The sequence below is a fragment of the Aegilops tauschii genome, chromosome 3 (genome assembly GCF_002575655.3).
Source record: "Aegilops tauschii subsp. strangulata cultivar AL8/78 chromosome 3, Aet v6.0, whole genome shotgun sequence".
Taxonomy (NCBI): Eukaryota; Viridiplantae; Streptophyta; class Magnoliopsida; order Poales; family Poaceae; genus Aegilops; species Aegilops tauschii.
In genome coordinates, this window is record NC_053037.3 from 200911150 (window position 1) to 200918370 (window position 7221).

A 7221-nucleotide genomic window follows, 5' to 3' on the forward strand; every position below is an offset into this window, starting at 1 on the left:
TTCGATGTCTAATGTGTAAATACAGAGAACGAAGAAAGATATCTTTATAAGGTATAGAAAATTTCAGAAGTGTCGTAGGAGAGGAGAAATATATTTTTCTTTAATGAATCTGGTCAAACCAAAATATTGATTTAACCCGAATCGGATGATTTTTGAAGGCTCTATGGGTCTATATTTATAGGTGGAAAAGAGGTTTAGGGGTCAAAGGCTAGGCAATATGGGATTAAACGTAGACGAAAAGAAAAGAAACAGAGGAGGCGCCTCGCATGGGCCTAAAGGCCTTAGGTGGTTCGGCCGGCCGCGCACACACTTCAATTTTTTTGAGCAATTGAAAAGAAAAAAAAATATGGGAAAGGAATATGGCTGGCTGGGCCTGGCCCATATAGGAAAAAAATGATGGGGCGCCCGCTGCTACTATGATGCGCCCGTGGGCAACAATTAGGGATGGGCCGCACGTGCAGTTATTTTTTAAATAGAAACAGAAAAGGAAAACTGAATAACAGAAATAAACAATAAAATTGGACATAGGAATATTATATATCCAAATTTTCAGAAAAATATTTTCTACAATGTGAAATTTTTTCTAGCGTTAAATAAAATCCACAAAAATTCAAATAAAGCAAAGAGTGCTACAGCTATAATAAAATCCATAAAAAATCATTTTTAAATACCAAAATTATTTCAAAATTATTTCTCTCCAATTTTCTATTATAGGGAATCATTTTACACTATTTTCCATATATTTTATTTTTGGAGAAAAGTAATTTGAATGAAAACCAAATAACTCCAAATTGAAAATAATTTCAAAAGGGACTTTAAATTTGATTCTTTTAAACTTCCAACTCATATTTCATATGTTTTGAAGAAGTCATTGTATCTTCTCTCATGAAAATCATTGAGTTGCTTAAAGTTTCTGAATTTGACATAGTTCCAAATGAAATTCAAATATTTTCAAAAACCCTTTTTCATTTTAAATGGAAGAAGTCATCTCATCCTCTCTCCAGGGTTTTGTGAATGAAAAGAATTTGAATTCATGGAGATCATAAATGCAAATGAAAGTTTGGGAAAGTCCTCTTATTCCTTCTCATTTAACTTTCAAAAAGTTTCAAAATTCACTCAATTTCACACAAGCAACCACACCACAATCAAACAATCAATCAAAACTATTTATTTAATATAACATTCCAAAACTTTAGAATTTTGGGACGTTACATACCACCCTTAAAATGAATCTTGTCCTCGAGATTCGGAGAGGCTAGAAAGAAATAGGTTAGGTTCGGCGTCTTCTCAAAATCCATCGATCGTCTCCGGGGTCTCGGGTGCTGCCACCCTTAGAAGCATTGATACGGTTGTCGGATGTGGGGTTCCAGCAAACCCTTAAGGTTCGAACACTGGGGTGCGCGCGAAGTCTCTCCCTCCTACCGATCTATGCTCTAGCTCGCTAAGATCTCGCGGACGAACTCGACGAACTCCCAACAGAGAAAGACACAAGCTTTATACTGGTTTGGGCCACCGTTGTGGTGTAATACCGTACTCCAGTGTGGTGGTGGTGGATTGCCTCTTGGGCCGATGATGAACAGTACAAGGGAAGAATAGCCTCCTGAGGTTGAGGTGTTCTTGTGCTTATGTAGTTGAGGATGATCTGAACTAGTTCGGGATCCGTCGCCTCCTACTGTGGTGGCTAGTCCTATTTATAGAGGCCCTGGTCCTCTTCTCAAATTCGAGCGGGAAGGGAGCCAACAACGGCGGGAAAATTTGAAGGGGGATAGCTAGAACATGCTATCCTGACAAAAGCGGTCTTCGCCTGCGAAAAGCTCTGGGGTGACGCTGTCTTGGGCTCCACGATGACCTCCGCCTTGCCGTCCTCCTGGTCTTGGTCTCGTTGCACCAATATGGCAACCTTTGCTTGATGCCTCGGTACTCTTCACCTGTGCTGGCCTCCTTAGCACCAAAGAGGAAATAAGGACGCTGCGCGCACCGGCGCCCGCCTGGCACCCGCCTGGTACCGTTCGTCATGGCTCATGTCACAAGAGCCTCGTGAGGTTTGCCTTGCCTTGATATCTCCGCTCCTCGTGAGCCTGCCTGGCTAGGCCACTCCGGAGGAGGTCTTGCATCGTCCGCCTCGCGAGGCTTAGACCCTCGCGAGGGTCTTGGGTGCCTTGTTGACAAAGATGGGTCGTACGGCCTGCTGCTTGGCCACGCTGTGGGCCACAGGCAGGCAAGTCTGGGGATTCCCGTTCCCAGAACGCCGACAGTAGCCCCTGGGCCCAAGGTGCGCTCGGGCTTGGCTTGTCAGCGAAGCGAAGGGTCAAGTTCAGAGCACCGCGGCCCCCAAAAGCCTGCAGCCTCGGTCGACGCATGGCGGTTGACTGGATGTGGGTGCCTCCGCTTCCCATGCTGCCTCCGCAACTGCTTGCCCTGAGAGAAGCTGGCGTGGGCAGTTCTTTCCTTCATTGCCTCTTCCTTGCCTCGCTCCAAATCCCCTTTCTCGCTCTTTGCCGCCGCTATCTCCAGATCTGCTCCATCCTTGCTCTGCATCTGCCGCCCATGGCGCCGCGCAAGGTCAAGACTTTCTCAGCACCGGCTTGGTATGAGCCGGCCCTCGAGGCACCCACCGTTACGGAGAAGAGCCTCGCCTCCGTGCGCCTGCTGACAGCGGGCGAGGGCAATGAGTGGGGAAAGACGGAGCTCCAGCTCGCGTCCGACGAGCCAGAGCCTGAGGGGAGCACCTTCTTCCCCTTCTTCTCGAGCAGCATCGCTGTCGGGTTGGTTCCTCCCTTTTCTGATTTCTTTTATGAAGTCCTCGACCACTACAGGCTGCAGGCGTTGCATCTCCATCCCAACTCTGTCCTCCTCCAGTCCATCTTTGCCTACAATTGCGAGGCGTACCTGGGCGTTATGCCATCCGTGGCGCTCCTTTGCCATTTCTTCTTCCTCTGCATCAGCGGCGAGCACACCTCTGGGTGCGCTAATTTCGTTGCATGCGGCAAGGCCAACTCGATCTCGAGCACCGGGAAGAGGGCCGACTACATCCGATCCAAATGGGTCATGATGGACGCCCAGCGCGCCGACCCGCGTCTGGCGTTGCCAACAGCTGTGCCCCCTCCCAACGGGGGGTGGCCGAAGGCGGAGCTTGTCGACGAGCGGGCATCGTTGGTGTTGGGGCAGATGATGACCGACCTGAGGGCGGGCAACGCGAGGGTGGCCAAGGTAACGGGGGGCGATGCTCCTGAGGGAGTTCTTGACGCTGCGGGTTGCCCCACTCCAGGCGCGCGTGCGCCCCCTCTGGGAGGTTGAAGAAGAGGAGAATAAGACCCGCCTAAGGCCAGGGGACCTGCCAGGCGATGAATTGGACGCCGTCCTGTGCCTCATCGTCGTTGACAACCAGGAGTACCCGCCTAGCGCTTTCGTTCCCCTGTTCCAACGCAGGGACCGGGATGAATTTGTCGCCTCCAGGCCGACCTTTGATGGGTGCGGGCTGGTGCCGCCAACGCTTCCGGGAGTTCCTACGGCGTAGAAACCGGTGGAGGTGTCTTCTGGTGAGTCCCGCGAAGAGGGAGAAGAGGAGGACTCGGAGAAGACTCTGGAAGAGGTGGGGGAGACTTCCCCCTTGAGCAAGGCCGAGATTCTCCGCGCCCTTCCTGATGATGCCGAGGCCGACGCCTTCCAAGGGGAGAGGGAGCAACCCCTCATCCCAACGAAGGGTAGGTCGTCGCTGGTAGCCCGTGGTGTCGCCCCCGTCCTAGCGCCTCCTGGGGCGGGGTCCGGTTCTGTCTCTACTCCACCTGGCGCCGCCGGAGCCCGAATGCCTGCTCCTCATGTCCCGAAGCTGTCAGGCTTCAAGCTTCCCAAGCGGTCGGTGGAATACATCGCACTAGATCGGTAAGTGTCTTACGCTTCGCCTTGTCCTTGTTTGTACTCGTTGTTTCCTGATACTCGCCCCTGGTTGATCAGGCCGACATCTTCGGCGAAGAGGAGGAAGGAAGACGCAGCGGTCGTGCCTCCCCGCGGAGAAAGGAGGCAACATCGCCCGCATCTCCCCGGCCCGATCGTCCTCGCGAGGCCAAGAGGAGCATCGCCGCGTGGAGTCAGCCCCCATGGCCCCGCTGGCTCCGGAGGTGCCGGTACTTGGCGCGGCTGACGAGGTCCCGGTTGCTCCGGAACCCGTGGTCTCCCAAGCCCTGGTGATGATGTCGCTTCCTCCCACTGTTGCATCTCCACTCCCTGGTCCTTTTGCTCCTGTTGCCATCTTGGAGCTTGCCCTTTCAGAGATGACCCAGCTGCAGGCGGATGTCCTGAGCGCGGACCCGCGCTTGGTGGCCGGGCGTCTGGAGTTGGCCTCTGGCTGGCTTCACTCCGACCTGGCAGTTCGCGCGGCGTTGGGCCAGGCTGCTGCGGCTTCCGAGAAGGAGAAGCAAGGAGTCGCCAATGCTTCGGCCGATCGTGAGGCGGCGCTAAAGGACGCCAAGGCCGCCCATGACCACTGCCAAGTATTGGAGGCCGAGCTGCAGAGCCTGCGCGACAAGCACGCCGAAGAGGTGCGCTTCCGCCAAGCGAAGGAGGAGGAGATGAAGGCCCGGGAGGAAGCCGTCAAGAACCGTGATGCAGAGTTGGTGGAGCTGGGGAAGAAGCAGGCCGCCGAGCGCAACCGGTTGGAAGATTTGGAGCGGAAGATGGGGACGAGGGAGGCCGATCTTGACGCCAAGGCGCGAGTCCTGGCGGAAGACCGCGTGACCTTTGCCGATCTCGAGAAGAGGTCTCGCAAGGCGCTGAAGATGCTTTACGAGCACGGCCTAGAGAAGCCTCTGGACACAGACGACGACGGCCCCGCCCAGATGCTTCCTCTCGTGGTGAAGGCGCTTAGAGGAGGTCGTTGATGGTCTCGGTCCCATGGCGGAGGCAGAAGCTCGCGTCCTGTCTTCAGCCGCGCTGACTCGCGTCTTTAGCCACCTGCACCTTCGCGACCCCAACACTTACCTTGACAAGCTACTGGAGCCTATAGCTGAAGATCAATACGAGGCGACTGCCGCGGCCGTGCAGGATCAGGTGGGGGCCTTGCTGAGGAGGTTCCGCGGCTTCGTCTCCGCTCCTATGTCCGGCGCCGTCGACCTTGCGGCTGGTGGTGAAGACAAAACCGCTGATGAGGGAGCGCCTTCCGCAGGCGACGACGACGTTTAGAGGTGACCCACGGCCATTCTTCCCATTCCGTTCCTGCGACATGTATCGGGCCTCGTGGAGGCGTTTAAACTTTTTATTTGGTACCGTGAGGACAATATGCTTGTAATATTTGCTTCGAGATTTCGCAATGTCCCTCCTATTTGCTTTGCGTTCTGCGTCGGCAGAGCCCGGCCCCGCGCATACCTCAACCGCCATTGGGCCGACTGGAGACCAGGACGGACCAAGGAGTGAGGGGCTACGTGACCAGTTAGGCTCCTGAGTCGCGATGCTCAGGAGGCCCCCTTGACGTGCAAACAATTCCCATACCTGCCCTCGCCGAGGCCTCGGGAGGGGCGCGCAATGCCCAGGTCCGGGGGACCTGGTTAGGTGGCGTGCGCTTGGGCATGACCCGAGGGCAGTCCCTGTGCCCAGCCCCCATGCGGGGCTTTCCCGAGGGGAGGCGTTGCGGTAAGGCTGGTCGCTGAGCTTTGGGCTCCCTGAAGTTGGCACGACCGTGGGGTCGCCCTCAGTTGTTTATCACCAGCGCGGAGCATAGTGCTTCCGCTTCTGCACGGGCATAGCCGCTCCTCGGTAGTGTCGACAGCCAGCGCGGAGCATGGTGCTTCCACTTGGGCGTGGGATGGGGCCCCCCTCCGGGAGGAGCCCCCGGGGCATGTACAACCCCGCCCTGACACGTGGCTTGCACGGCAGGGCTGCGAGGTGTATCTGGGCACTCAGGAGCCAGCGCGGGACTCACGAGGCCCTACCTCAAGGCGGGTTGCGCCTGGTCTTGAGTCTTGGTGACTGTGTGTTCCTGCAAGGCAGTTAGATGCAAGCACTCTATGTCCTCAGGTCCTGGCCCCCGAGCGAGCTTAGCTGCCGCTGGTATGCCAGGTCGCGATGCCGTGGTCAAGGCCAAGGGGGTGAGGGCTGGAGAGCCAGTAAGAGCTCCTGAGTCGCGATGCTCAGGAGCCCCCTTTTTAACGTGCAAGCGAATTGCATAGGACGAACAGACCCGTGGCGGGCGGCAATCGGGCAGGCGATAGCCGTCAGCAGGCTAAGCATGAAGAGCGGATCAACTTGGATAAATGTAGGAAGATACACGCCACCGGGTCTGGTCTGAGCGGCTTAGGGATGATGCAGCCCTAGGGGCACCCCCAGCAAGGTAAGCTAAAGACTTAAGCAAAAGGGATACATGCCACAGGGACGGACCCATGTGGCCTGGGAATAATGCAGCCCGAGGGGCGCTCCTAGCTTAAACGAACTTGGAAGATGTCACCTGGTTCTGTAGACGAAGTAGAGTTGGTGCAGCTGAAGCCGCGCGTTGAAGGAATGGCTCCTCATGAGCCACCGGGACCCTGAGCCTCGGGAGGCTCTGGAGGTTCAGGAGGTTCATTGAAGACCGTCTCCATCTCCTCCAGGACGGCGTGGAACCTCGCCCCTTGAGCCGCCAGGACTTGCCGCATGTTGCGCTGATAGGCCAACTCCACGCTCGGCAAGCCGAAGGGCATGCGAACGTAGCTGTGTGGTGGGCCCTCACAGCGGCCCACACGCGATGGCCAGAAGCGCTCCTGAGATGCGGCCCTGTTGAGCCCTGGGACGTCGACGCAGACACACAGCCCGACATCCCCGCCTGGATGGGGAGCTGTGCCTTGTGAGCGGCTGTGGCCGCGCATGGCTCCAGAAGAGAGCCCCCAAGCCCCGCCTGAGGCGGGCGCCAGGCGCGCTTTCCTATGTGGTGGAGGGAGGCGCCCCTGGAGCGGGCACTGGTCCTGATGAGGCTCCTGCCGCGACGCTTTCCTCTTGGGGTCCTGTGCGGCACGGCAGCTTCTTCTTGGGGATGGTCTCCGGAGGGCCTTCACTTCTGCTGCCGGGGTGGTCGATTGCTGCGGCTTGAAAGGCGCGCCCAAGGGAGCACACCACATCCATCTCTCCACACGGGACCATGATGATTCCTCCGCTTCCTGTCATCTTGAGAACGTTGTAGACGTGATGAGTGACTGCCATGAACTTGGCCAGGGCTGGATACCCGAGGATGGCATTGTACGGCAAGCGAATGTGCGT